Source organism: Apus apus, chromosome 21 (genome assembly GCF_020740795.1).
Source record: "Apus apus isolate bApuApu2 chromosome 21, bApuApu2.pri.cur, whole genome shotgun sequence".
NCBI lineage: Eukaryota > Metazoa > Chordata > Aves > Apodiformes > Apodidae > Apus > Apus apus.
Window position 1 is genome coordinate 3,558,627 of NC_067302.1, and position 14,339 is coordinate 3,572,965.

Consider the following 14,339-nt stretch of genomic DNA (forward strand, 5'->3'; position numbering starts at 1 on the left):
CTGGCACCCAGGGGACACCTCGGGGGGCACCCATGGTGGGTGGGATTTGGGGGACACACACGGGGGGGGGGGGACTGCAGGTGCTGGATGGGGAAAACACCGACACCATGAAGAGGTCAAAAGCAAGAAATCCCCCCAAAATATAAAGAATAGTTCAAAATAATAATAACAAGAAGAAAATCCACCAACTTCCAGGGTTGGGAAGATGAAGCTGCAGCAGAGGGTGGAGTTTTGGGGGGGGGGAGTGGGTCTGGGGTCAAGGGGGGGACACAGACACACACACAGCAGCTACCTGTGGGTGGGAGAGGTTGGTGATGCCGGCGGGGTCAGGGCTGCTGCAGCAAAGTGGTTGTGCAGCGCTGGGGGGGCCGGGGGGGCAGGCAGGAGGTTGCTATGGAGAAGCACACACGGTGCATACTGATGGTCTTGGGGGGTGGGGGGGTGGGAGCTGGGGGGGTTGCGGGAGGTGTTGAGGTGGGGGGGGAGTGGGGCTGTCACAGCCACAGCTTGGGAAGATGTCGGTGCTGTGTAAAGGGGAGGGGGGTGGGAGGAAATGCTGGGGGTCTCCCTTTTTGATGAGGGGGGGGACCAGCAAAGTGCCAGCCCCCCCCCCCTTCCCGAAGCTGGCATCAAGGGAGCCCGGTTAAATGCAGCTGCCTCCCACACACACACACACACTTCCCGTTCAGACCTCCCCCCCCTTAAAGGGTGGGACCTCATGGGATTCCCCCCCCCCCCCCCCTGCACCCCAGGGGGGGTGGCCAGTCGCTGTGCTCTAGGTGAAGGGGGTGTGTGGAGGGGGTGTTGAAGGGAGCTGTATTTCCACTCCTCCCCACCCCAGGGCCATGCAAGTGCCCCCCTCGAGCACCGCATGGGTGGGGGGCTCTGGGTGCTGGTCCGTCCCGGACCCTCCCCACATATGGGGGTGTTTGCAGCGGGGGGGGGGGGTGGATGTCATGGCTGGGGCTGAGATGGGACCTGCAGTGCAACCACATCTCTGCAGAGGCCAAATTGGGGGGGGGGGGAACACACACCGTCGCTCCTCTGTGCCCCCCAACATCATGCCTGGCCCCTGGGTAAAGCTGAGGGTGGTGATGGAGGGGGGGGGGGTGCACACCCCACAGAGGGTGGTCCCTGGGGTCCGTGGCTGTGCCCACATCCCCCCACCCATCCCGCAGGTATCGACCCCCCAAGGCGACCACTCCCGGGGGGGTGGGGGGAACCCCCCCACACACACTTTTTCTCCTACACGACTCTTCCCGCCAGCACCAAATTTGCTTTTTTCCCCCCTCTTTCAATTCAGGTGGCCCCGCAGCGCGGGGAGACGAACCCCTCATTAGCACCGGGGCCAGGTGGGTGCAAACGAGTGTGACACAAAACGGTGACACCTGGGGGGGATAAATTTTTCCCTCCTCCTCCCCAGGGAGTTAAATCCCACCGGGAAACCACCACCCGACGTGACCAGAGCGTTACTGGGCACGGGCTGCTTGGAGCACGGTTTGATTTTTTTTTTTTTTTGCCTTTTTCTTCTTTTTTTTTCCTGTTTTTAATCTTTTTTTTAAATTTTTCCCTTTAATTTTTAAGACTCGGTGAATTCTCTCAAGCAACCTGCCCCGTTCCCGAGGTTGAAAAGCCTCACGATGGGGCTGCTGGCCGGGGGTTTATCAGCACATCCCAGCTCTCGTCGGGGTTTTCCCCGCAGCGGCTGCTTGGAGGAGGGGGGGGAAAGGTAAGAAGAAAAAGGGGGGGGTGTGTGGAAATAAGGACAAATAGCTGCAAAACGTGGTGGGGAAATGGTTGTTCGGCTGCTTCTTTCTTGGCGTGGCACGGGGTAACTTCTGGGAGGTGCTTGTGGGGGCAGCTGGGGTGAGCCCGGCAGGGCTGCGGGTGTCCTAGGGCTGCGGGATGAGCACGGAAAGGAAATCCAGGTCCTCGGGCAGCCGGTGGTACCTGCTCGGCCACCTCACCTCCTCGGGATGGAAACGGTTCTTTTCATTCTGCAGCTCGGCTGGGAAGAGGGGGTTGGTTTTTTTTGGCCTCTTGTGGTGCTAATGCTGCCGGTGGGATGAGGGATGCTCCGTGTCCCGGGGATGATCCCGGAGCTGTGGGGAGACGGAGCTTTACCCACATGTGCTACAGGGAATGTGGCTTCAAGGAGGCTCCTGCTTCGCTGCCAGGACCTGGCACATGCCAAGGGGGAGGCAGCTTTGCCTCCATTTCCTTCCCCCCCTCCCCCCTTTATTTTTTTTCCCCTATCCCCTTGGAAACAAGGCGGGAATTTGCCCTCCCTTTGCGTGGGGATGGAGCTGGGGTGGGGGGAAGCAAGGCAGGGGAAACTCCCCCATTCCTGGGAAAGCAAGGGGTGATGTGCTGGGATGGTGTGGATGGATGGCCACGTGTTGCACACCCAGCCCTGGCTGCACCGTCCCCTTGGCACAGGGAAGCACGGGATGTATGTGCCCAGCTCAGCCCAGTACCAGCTCAGCCCAGTACCAGCTCAGCCCAGTACCAGCTCAGCCCAGTACCAGCACCCACCTCGGACACTGCCCACCAGCACCCAGAGCAGGACGAGGGCCACGTCCCCCACCCCAGCCCTGGGGTCTGGCCCTGGCAGGGAGGGGGCAGGGGTGGGACTCTCCAAGGGAGCTGCCTGGAGCTGGCGGGGAAGCTTTGGACACCCCCTTCTCCTTCAAATTAATGGCTGTGCCGTGAAGAAAATTGAAGCCATTATTCTTAGCTCGCATCCTTTATACCCACCAACTTCAACCACTTGACATGCTAATCACAAGCTAACGAGGAAGGGAGGCGATTGCCCACGTCAGACCTGCAATCCAGTGCATCTGGCAGTCGGGGTGGGGAGCATCCCATGCTGGGGGCTGCCAGGACCCCTGCCCCAAAACTTGGAGCCCCTTCCCCCACCGCCAGCCCCGCACTGCCACACCGGCCCTTCCTGCCAAACAAGCCCCTTTTAGCCCTCTTGAAGCTGGTGTCACCTCAAGCTGTTCTTGTCCCCCACTCTGGGACAGCAAGGGAGGGGACACGGGGTGGTGGCCGTGGCCATGGTCCCCCCCAGGGCCATCCCATGTCATGTCCCCACTGCAGGATCAGCCTCCAGCTCTGGAGCGGAGGCGGCGCAGAGCCCAGCTGGAGGACCAGACCACCCCTGCTTTTCCCAGAGGAAGGGCCAGGCCTTTGGAAGATATTTCCACACCACCAACACCCCCCCGCCCCCCCTCCTCACACACTCCCCGGCGCCGTGGTTCCCCCCCTCCCATCCTCCTCCTGCTCTGCCAGCAACAGCCTGGGCTCTCTGTGCCCTCTCCAGCTGAGCCCTGGCGCACTCATGTCACCCGCCGCAGCCCGAGGCTGGATCCAGCCCAGCCCCTGGCCGGCCAGAAAGCTCTGGAGTCCATTAACATTCCCCCGAGCGATCTAATCCCCCTCTCTGTCCTGGCTCTGGCTTTTTACTCCGTTTTAATCAAGCCCAGCCTGGCGCCTTTTAAATAACCGGGGCGGATGGCACCCGGTTCCCGGCACATGGGTGCTGCTGTCCTCAGGGTGGGTGCTGGCAGGGAGGAGGAGGGGGGCAAGGGGCAGCTGAGGGCAGAGCTTTTGCAGAGGTCTCCACTCTCCAGCAATTTTAAAAAGCGTTTTGGAGCCGGAGGAGCTGAGATCAGCAGAGCAGGGGCCAGGAAAGCAAGGGAATAAAAGCAAAGGCTGTTTGCAGGGGTTGTTATTAATATTTGCTGGATGATGATGGTGGCGGGGGGGGGGGGGCGCAGCCAGCAATGGGGGGAAAGGGCAGGCTGGGCTCCTTAGGAAGGGGGGGATTTGACAGCTGGAAGCCTGGGTTCCTTCCTGGCACCCAGTGATGGAGGGGGGGGGGGTGCAGGATCCACGCCAGCACTCCTGAGGCCCCAGCTGGGGTGAGAGGCTCACCACCCCAGTGCTCCTAAACCAAAGCACTGGGGATGCTGGGAGGGGGCCAGGACCCCTCTAGGGTGGGATACCCAGGGGATCAGCCCTAACACCCCAGATACCAGAAGAGTGCAGAGGGGGGCCACCTTAAGAGGGTTCAGCCTCCCCATGGGGGGCCAAAATCACTGGGGAGGTCCTGGATGGGAACCACCCCCTGGGCAGGGGACACCCAAGGCATCCCCCTGCTAACCTCTCAGGGACCAGAGATGCAGAGAGGAGGCACCTTGAGGGGCTCAGCCTCCAGGTCTCTGATGCAGGGGCCTGGGGGAGCAAAGTCCTGGGGGGGGGGGGGGAGCAGATAGGGCAGCAGGACCCCCCCAGTAAGTGGGGCTGGGGGCTCTGCAGGTCATGGTGTCCTTGCCCAGTGGGAAGGAGCTGGGAGCAATGCCAGGTTCCCCCCAGGCTGGGGTGGGGGTGGTCTGAGGGTGCTGGGAGGAGGGTGCCAGAGGGCAGCATGGGGAGTTTTGGGGGACAAAGAGTGAGTTGAAGCATTTGTTGTTCTGGGGGGCCCCGGTGGTGCCAGTTATCAGCAGTGGCAGAAGCTCTGATGCTTCCCGGCCGGGTGTGCGTGGCAGCTCCTCAGGGAGGGATTAGGGGGATTATATTATTATTTGTTATCACTGTGGAGGGGAGAAAAAAAAAAAAGAAGAAACCTCCATCGCTGGGAACTCTGCCTAATCGGAGTGGAGATTAACTCCCTGCTTCTGCCCAGCCTGGCTGGGACAGCTCCCACGGGCACCGGGGCTGGGGGTGTCCCTGCCCGGGATAGGGATGTCCAGGGGGGGCCACCCTGCACCTGTCCCACTGGCTGCCAGAGCCCAGTGGGGTGACAAAGGGTCGTTTGGTCCCTGTCTTACCCGCCAGCCACACGTGGGACCAGATTTTGGAGGTGATGGTTGCTGCCTGGAGAGGCTGGCAGAGGAAATGGTGGCTCCTCTTCCAGATTCCCCCCTGGGATGGTGGGGACTGTTACCCTCTCCCAGGCACGGTGGCACCTCAGCCCTGAGGGGACTGTCCCCGTGGTTTGGTGCAGGGCAAGGCAGGAGTGATGTTCTGCTCCCAGGGATGGCGAGAGCCACCTTAAAAGGATGCCAGCAAGGGTGAGCTCATGGCTGTGGTTTTCCATCTCCCCCTGCCATGGTGGGGGGATTTTGGCAGGTTTAGGGGGAGCAGGAGCTCAGCTTGGCAGCACAGACAGGGATTTTTTGCCTCACTTGGCAGCAGGACCAGGGTGAGTGTCCCCAGTGACACCCCAGCATGCCTGGAAGATGGGGACAAACTTGGCTGTGGTCGTCCTCTCTGGAACCTTCCTCCAGAGTTAACCAGCCCCCAGCTCTGAGCTCAGCAGGGTGGGAAACGGAGCCAAGAGCTGTGCCAGGGCAGCCCTGGGGCTCCTAGTGGGTGAACCCCACCCAGGGGGTGCAGGGGATGAAAGCTGGGCTGAGGTGGGGGCTTCAGGGGACACAGGGGGGACCCTGCAAGTCAGTGTGGGCTCTGCCAGCCACACACCTGCCCCTAGTAAGGGCTGACAGGGGGGCAGAAAGACAAAGAGGGTCTGGCTGAGCCAAGTACCCATGAATAGCAAAGTTTTGGGGTTCCCCTCTTGCAGTGGGGTCTTGTGCCCCATCCTATCCCCCTGTGTGCCCGTCAGGGCTGTGCTGCATGGGTGGTACCCATGGACATCGTGGGTCCCAGAGACCAGTGGGATCTGGTGGTCTGGGGATGGGATGCACAAAGGGGCTGGCTCTGCCCTGCTCTGTGCCAGCTCTGCAGACCCCAGGGTGGTCCCTTCACAGAGATGTGTCACAGCCCAGGCAGCCATCTCAGGAGCTCAGGCTATGTTTTTCCCCCTTCCTTAAGCCCCCAGCTCTGTCTGCCAGGCCAGGAGTCCCCCAAGGCCATCCTCACACATTACACTGCAGCTCCCAAGTGCACATCTTGAATTTTTCTCCCCAGTTTCCAGCAAGTGGAGGCTGAGCCAGGTTCAAACAGGAGGTGCAGGCATGGGGCAGCTCCTCTCCAATTTTACCTTGCCTGGACAAGGCTGAAGCCACCACGACCACCACAGAAAGCCCTTCATTAGAGCAGCTTCCAAGCACCCTTTCGGCTGACGGTCCACGCTATTTTCTTTAGTCTTTTATTTACACTTTATTGCTCTTGTTTTTGCACTGGCAAGCGCTGCTGGAGTGCACAGAAATCCTTCAGATCTCGGCTGGCAGCAGAGCTCTGCCTAATCATAGTCATTATCTGGAAGCAGGTAATGGGCATCCTTCCCATGTTAATTTGAAAACAGAATCGGCGAGAGCAGGACACCAGGGATGGAGCACGCTCATGGCTGCTGCTGCCTTTGGATGATTTTTGGGTGCTGGCAGCTTCGGTGGGTGCTGGGTAAGGGTGGCTTTGGGATAGGGGCACACACAACCAGGGGCACAACGGTTTGTGCTGAGCCTCGTGGCTCAATAAATCAGCCAGGAAGGGGCTGCTGGCTGGCATCCCGCATGGCCAGAGCCCATCCTTGCTGCCGCAGCGATAAAATCCCCCAGCCTTGTTTTTTTGGCAGCGAGGAGGATGGCAGCTCTCCCCTCCCTCCCTGCTCCACCGTCAGAACTTGCCCCCGGCTCAGCCCAGCGTGGCTGGGTCCTTCGTTAACAAGGACTCGTCCCTTTCATCCCCATCGACGGGAGGGGACAGGGACGGAGGTGAGAGGCGAGGATTTCTCCCGGGGCCGGGAGGGGAAGGCTGGGTGGCGTTGGAGTTTCGTTTGCTGAGATACCATTAACGAGTGAGCAAAGGTTGCGGAGTCTCCATGGAGACAAGACAGCAAGCGAGACGGAGCGGCTGTGCAGCTGAGGTTAGAGCTGATTAGTAAATGTCAGCGGCGCAGCAACTGCCCGCGCCGCGCTGGCTCGGGGACCCGCGGGCAGCAGGTGCCACGGGCACCCCAAGCCCCCCGGGCACCCCGTGTGTGCTGTGCATCCTGGGTACCTGCTGAGTCCCATATGTCCCCCCTGATCCCGTGAATCCCACACGCCCCGGGCACCCCAGGTGCACTGTGAACCCTGGGTACCCCGGGCACCCCCACGCATCCTGAGCAGCCTGTGGGTGCTCTGCAGCTTGGGCACCTCGAGTGCCCCATAGCATCCCTGGTATTCCACGCATCCCATGCACCCTGGGCATCCCTTGTGCCCTGTTGCATCCCAGGCACCCTGCACACCCCCTCCATCCCACTGCATCCTGTGTGCACCCTGCATCCCCGGCACCCAGGGCACCCCAGGCATCCCACATGGCCCACACATCCTGGGGGCACATCCAGGCCTCCACCCCACACACCCCACCTCATGGTTTTTGCCCCGATTGATGCCAGAGCATCATGATCCATAGGAATCAGGGATGCAGGAGCCTGAAGCATCATGTGGGTGGGTGGGTGCACTTTTCCAGAGCATCCTCGCTGCTCCAGTGCCAGCAGCCCTGGATCTTTTCCTACAGGGAGCAGGGATGCAGCTGGAGCTGCTCTGCCCTCACACCAGCCATCGTGCCACTGCAGGGCTTTCTTGGCCATTTTGGGAGCTGCTGTGGAAGAGGAACACTGGGACAGGGGCAGTCAGCTGGGAAAGGGGCACCCAAGACTCCCCCGAAGAGGGTGGGTGACACCAGGGAGCCACTTGGTCACTGTTCTTGGGCAAGGATGAGGCCGTGGCCTTGTGCAAGGCTGGGGTGGCACGTGGGCTGTGACAAGCTGCCATCTCCTCCCTCCCATGGAGGATGTCTGCTCCTCCATCCCTGAGTCACGGAGAGGAAGGATGGGGCTGGACCTGCTGGATCCCACCTTATTTTCAGCAGAAGCAAAGCCCAGGCTGAGGGAAGCAAGGCTGGAATGTAGCCAGAGGTGACAGGAATTTGTACCAGAGTCTGTCTGGGGTAATCAGGGGCTTGGACATGGCTGGAGAAACAGCTGGGAGGCAGGAGAAGCCCATCCCTATTCCCAGGAGCATCATTTACCTCCAGCAAAACGCAGGGAAGCACCTGACAGGGAAGAAGAGCATCCCTCTTGCAGAGATACAAGTGTCAGGGGGTACTGGGGTTGAGGGGGGGGAGGGTGGTGGTTTGGATCCTGCAATTTAGCAGGTATTATTTGGCAGCTATAAACAGAGCCTCTCCCACAGCCGGGGAGAGATAAAGGTTGCAGTGCAGATACAGATTAGGTGGTTCCCTTGAGGCTGTGACACCTTGAGATAGAAGCAGATCTTCTTCAAGGGAACGGCTTGGCTGGCAGGCTGGAAAACCTGGAGCTGAGCGGCCTCCAGCAGCAGCTCGACCTTTGCCTTGCACCCTCAGGGGGTGACACTGGGGGTGCTGGAGGCACTGGGAGGTGCTGAGCATCACCCCCAAGGCGGCCGCGCAAGGGGGGGGTGATGAAAAACGGGCGAGAAATGATTGTCTGCAACACGTGCGTGTGCCCACCTTGCAAAGGAGGTGGTGGTGGTGCTGGAGGGACCCCCGGGGCGGGCAGAGGCTGTGCCAGCGGGCAGGGTGGGCACAGGGTGGGGGCAAAACGAGCACGGCACACGCAGCGCGGCTGTGCCTGAGCCTGTCGTGGCTCCCAGCAGCATTTACACGGACTCATTTGCTTCCCAGTCGGTGATTTACCCGCTCTCCTTCCCCCTTCTGTCGGCACAAACGAACCCTTCATGCTGGCAATCAGGCAGGGGAGGAAAGATTTAATATCCAGGTGCAGCAGGAAGGCGACGTGCCTCGTGCTGGTGGGCTGGGATCCAGCCTGTGCTCCCGCAGGGTTGGTGTGGTTGGTGTGTTGTTGTTTTTTTTTTTTTGGGTGGGGGTCTCAGCACCACCCCGGCTCTGCCCAGCACCAGGACGAGCCACTGGACAAGGTCACTGGAGCTCAAGGCTGGGCAGGGACCGCAGCTTTTCCAAGCCCCGAGGTGATCCCAACTGTGATGTCCTCGTGGGACTGTCCCACGCAGCGGGACCCCCGCCCTGCGTGTGTCCCCCCTTGCTTAAACCGGGCCCGTTGAGGCCGTTTCTCCGCTCCCAGTCTCATCAGGCTGTGGGGGGAGCCGAATCCAGCCCCCAAAACCAGCCCCCCCAGCAGAACCAGCGAGCAGGGAGACTGGTCGTCCCCTTTGCCCCCCCGGGCAAGGTACCCCCGTGCTGGGGACCCTCACCCTGCTTCGGGGGCGGAGCTGGATGGGGAAGTAGGGACCCCTGCCCCAGTTGGGGGGATGGAGGCAGATGGGGAGGCTGGAGACCCCCTGGTTCAGGGGTGGAGGCAGATGAGGAGGCTGGAGACCCCCTGCCCTGGTTTGGGGGATGCCGATGGGGGGCTAGGGACCCCCACTCTGGCTCGTGGGATGGGGGGTGCGGAGGACCCTCCTCATCCGTTCGGGGGCTGCAGGCGGATGGGTGGGGCTGAGGACCCCCCTGTTCCACGGCAACTCCCTCCTCCCCAATGCCCCCCATCCCTCCACCCCCCCCGTCCTGCTATCCCTCTCCAGCCCTGTCCCCCAACTCACTGCCCTGGCCCCCCGAGCTCCCGGCCCGACCCCCCCCCCCCCGGGCAGACACCCCCGCTCCCCCAGGTGGAACTTTCCTCTCAGGGCGTGAGACCAGAGAGGCGAAAGGCAACACCAAAGGGGAGCACTCCGGAGGGGGGGGGGAGGAGGGCGCGGAAGGGACAGAGACCCCTCTCCTCCAAAGCCAACCGGAAGAACATCTTCCTCAAACACCCACACGCATATATTAGAAACGTCTTGGCGGTGGGATGTGTCGCGGTTCTCCTCCCTGACCCGGCAATCTGTCCCAAAGCCGCTCGGGGGTCCCCCCGTCTCGCCCACCGATGGTACGTTCCTCCCTGTTTACTCTCTTTGCGCGGCCGGCTTGGGTGGGGTTCCTGCGCTGCTCCACTTCCTTACGCCAGTGGCGTAGGGCGGCTTTGATTGACACCCAGGAAGAACCAATAGCGTGTCAGCCTCGTCGGCCGGCGAGCCAATAGCGAGGCGGACCGGCGGCCGGGGGGAGGCGGGGCGAGGCTCCGTCAGGGCAGGGAGGGGGAGCTGTGGAATGGCGGACGGCCGGGCTGGCCCGCCCTGGTGGTAGCGAACCCGGGAGCCCGGAGGGGACAGCCGCCCGGAGGGGTGAGTACCAGAAGGGCGAGCGGCGACTCCTGGGGCCTCCCAAGCCGCCTCTTCCCGGGGGAGAGAGCTGGAGGCGCTGGGGTGGGCCGCTAGGCCTTTGCCTAATAGTGAGCTATGAGGCTGAGGCGGGCACTGTTTCCTGCCACATAGTGAGCCCTGGTTGGGGTGGGCTCTGGTACCGCCGGGCTGGGGCGGGCCTGGCCCCGGCCTGGGGACAGGGAGAAGGAAATGGCTTCATCCCTCGGCTGACACTTGCCCGGCCCCTCCCAGGGGCCACGGCTCAGTGCAGGGTGTGTGCCCCGGGGCTGTGGCTGGGCTGGCCGGAGAGGCTGGGGTGTCGGGAGAGGGCTGGCCTGCCCGGGAGGGGACCGGGCTCTGCGTTGGGATAAGGAAATACCGGTCTGCTGGGGCCCCCTGAGGCCTTGGCGGTGACTGCTGTCTTGGGGCCGTTACAGAGATCTAACTTAGCAGAGAGTGGCTTGGGGGTAGCTGGGGAGAAGCGTTGGGGTGCTGCAGGGTCCCCTCTAAGGGAGAGACAGCAGTGCTGTGCCTCAGAGGGGGGGTCCCTCCCTTTCCAGGCTGGTTACAGCCTTTGCTGTCTGGGTTTGACATGAGTGCTTGTGCAAACGTGTGTGTCTCTGTGTACAAAGTCTGTTTGTCTGGCTGTGAGCCAAGCTGCCCTTGGTGGTGCAAGTTCTGGTGGTTGCATTCATGGAGCGTTGCTGTGAAAGCCACTTCTCCCTCCTGGCTGTCTTCCTGCCCCACGAGTGGGTGCCCCCAGCAGAATGGCTGCACTTTAAAGATGTGTGTAAGCCCCTGGTCTGTTAACTGTGGGCATACAAAATGTAAAAACTGCCTGGGGTGAGATGATGTGGGTGCTGTAGCATGCTTTGGAAAGTGTTCTCCCCAATATTAAATCCCCGGGGATTCTCTGAAAGGAAGCTTTGGAGAGTGTAACAGGATCTGGTTGGGTAGTTTGGTCAAAGGCATTGACCTGCTGGTGACCTCAGGCCATATTTCTTCCAGAGAAGAAATAAGTTATTAGGAAATGTCCTTGGGGTTGCACCAACACCAGGTTTGCATTGGGGTTACTCCTTTGGGGCCACAGATAGCATATGTCCTTTGGAGAAAGGGAATAGATTGCAGCTCCTCCCCATTAGCTATTATTTGACCTCAAGGATCTTCCTGTGGTAAGGTATTTTTTTCCCCTGCCAAAAGTTTCATTAGTCTTTTATTTTCATTAGTAGCAGCAGCAGAATTGGGCATCTGTACATACATCTGTGTGATGTGGCTGTTGGGCCTGTTTGAGAGGACACTAGAGAACAGTGACAGTCTTAAGTCTTTTCACCACTGCAGGTGTTGGTGGACACAGAATTATATTAATAACTATTAAAAAACCCACTTGTATTAAGTACACCTGCTGCAGGTGGGGGCCATAATGGATGGAGCCCTTTGCAACCTTCACCCTTGGGTGCCCTTCCAAAGCCTTGTGAGGTGGAAAAGTTGAAAACACAAGATGTGAGAAGCCAACAGGGTGTGTGTGCTTCCCTGCCACAAGACTGCTGCAAAACGTTACTTTATGGGAAGTACTCAAGTCCATAGGCTTGGTCACATGAGGAAGGGGAATGGTTGTATTTTCCACCCGTTTGAAACATCTGCAGAATCAGTTGCTCCCTGAGAGCTGCAGGAATTTCAAACGGCTGCCTTGTCACACATATCGTTCTGGTTTGCCCCTTGTTGACCTTGAGCAGGTTTTTTTCATGGAAACTGATCCAGAATTGAAGCCAAAACTTGGTTAAAAACAAACCAAAGCTCATGTCTCCCCACTGAAAAAACAGCACATTGATAGAGTGACTTTGAGAATCCACTTGTATTCACAGCCAAGGACAAGCTTTGTCCAGGAGCTGGGATGGAGCAGACCAGGCTCTCCAATTCTGTGCCTTTTTGGGTTTGTTTTAAGGATTTTGCTTTAAAACATGAAGTTTGAGTGAGAACACTTGACCCAAGCCTGAAGGACCCACTAAATGCTGCTCTTTGGTCAAGCTGTAGTTGTCAGTATTGTCCCTGGGGAGCTTGATGATGGTGGGGATCAAAGCCAGGATTTCTACCTTCCAAAGCATTGATTTCTGTTTAATTAAAAGCTTTGGTTAAAAGGTTCTGTTTGGGGTGAGGAGCAGCTTGACCAGCTTTCCATGTAGCCCAGCTGAGACAGGATGGATCTTCCCTCTATTTAAGTGTGGGATAAACTCCCAGGGGTGAGATGAATGTAAACTTTTCCCTAACTGGTGCACTTTCCCTGCTTTTAAAATGAAATGTGGGTTGTTGTTTTTTTCGATGTCTGCTAACAAGTTCAAAAAGTAAATGCCCCAAATTCCACTTTTTTTTTTTTTTCACTTAAATCTCCCCCTCCTTCCCCCAACCTTTCCATGGCTCATGCCTGTCAGACTCCTTCCTCTTCCCAGCTGTGAAGATAAAGCCTTTCCAAGCTGTCTTCTGCTGATCAGGTTTTTCCAAGCTGCTGCACAGAGAGGTTAGCAAGACCCTTGTTTCTTTTCATCATTCCCAACCCCTCTTCCCCCCCCCAAAAAAGAGGACTGCAGTGCCCTGCCACTGCCTGACCTCCCCCCCCCCTTTTTTGCTTTAGCTTCTGCCCAGGCTGCATTCCTAACAAATCTTTCAAGCTTTACAAAACTATGCTGGGGGTTGGTGGTTGGGAGGACTGGGGGTTATGTGGAGAGAAAAAAACACAAGGAAATATGGTGTGTTTCTGGCTATTTTATTTTCTGCAAGACTTGTTTGAAATGTGTTATGAAGTGAGTGGCTTTCTGAAGAAGGGTAGAGGCTGGAACTGTGAGCTTTGTGTCTTTAAAGTTATCACTGCTGGGGTTTGAAGTAATGAGTTAATAGTGAAGTTCTTTTTAAGTTGAGTATAAAACTGTTTTCCCTGTGAATAATGTGACACACCAAACAGAAATGGGGTATTTTTTTCCAGCTGCAGCTCAGAAGGTATTTGTGAGCAGTGATTCATTAAAAAAGAAGACAACCTTTCTGATAACTCCCAACCCAGTTTCTCAGCATGCTTTGAATATATCTCATTCTTCAGGGCTGGTCTAGGAAAAGTTGATTTCATTCACAAAGCTTAGATAATCATGTCGTGTGGGTGGAGGGGTTAAAACTTCAGTGATTGCCTCATATGTGTACAGTTACAGCAGCAAATCCATCTCCTGGGTTGGTTCTTTTATTTTTTTTTTGGTGGTGATAGAAGAACAAAGAAGACTGTTAGGCTTAATGTTTCCACAAAATCAGGTTGGTTTTCTTTGAGTATAATAAGGAAGATTTCAACAAGTGTAAGACTGGGCTTTAATCCTTCTGGATCGTTTCTCTCTGCGGGTTTTCTGGCCTCAAAACATCTAATAACTTGAAATGTAAGGTTTGTGTTGGGTTTTTTTTTTCTCTGCTAGGTTTGATGATAATACTCAGCCCTTGGTCATTCAGCTGAGAAAAATCTGTGGCTGCAAAAATCAGTCACAAACCAGGGAAGGGATTGCACAGCAATTGTGTTTGTCCTGGCTGAAGTTCCCACTGTCCCTATACAAATGGGACACCAGGCAAAACCATGCGCCACCAAAAGCTTCTCCTGAGGGTTAAACAACCCAGCACAGGCTGATAATTTAGTGCTTGCTCGTTTTTATAGTTCAGAGTGCACAGGAGACAAACCAGAAGTGACACTTTTCACTGTGCAGAAATCCGGGAAACCAAAACACAACCATTTTCCCAGCCTGTCTTATGGTGCGTTGCTGTTTTCAGCAGCACTTCTGCTTCTGCTGGGATCTGGAGGACGAAGTGGTGTATTTGAGGATAAATATTTGTGAGATTGGGCCCTTAGTTAGCACAGATCAACATTTATTTAAATGTTTTAGGTATTTATAAACACTGGATTTAAAAAAAGGCATGTGGAAATGGCTTCTGGGTAATAAGCAAATGACTGCTCAGAACAGAACCACCCTGGTGACTTTTACTTCCTTTGTATTTTTGCAACTCTGTGTAATCAAAAGAAAGCACACTTGTCTTTTTTTTTTTTTTTTGGGGGGGGGAAGGGGGGCTGCTGATGAGGCTTCCCTGCAAACAGGTTCTACAGGATGTGATCAGATTCAGCCCTAATTCTGATTTATTCTGATTTATAGAAGGCTTATTTTTCCATCTGTAGGT

The 14,339-nt window shown here is 57.3% G+C and overlaps 1 protein-coding gene across 1 annotated transcript in view; it reads left to right on the forward strand.

Moving 5' to 3' along the window:
* Positions 1 to 10,030: 10,030 nt before the first annotated feature.
* The window catches only part of WASF2 (WASP family member 2), a 37,029-nt gene continuing 32,720 nt past the window's right edge, over positions 10,031 to 14,339 (forward strand). Inside the window, 1 exon segment of the mRNA XM_051637838.1 lies at positions 10,031 to 10,130. The gene's annotated coding sequence lies outside the window, so the exon portion shown is untranslated.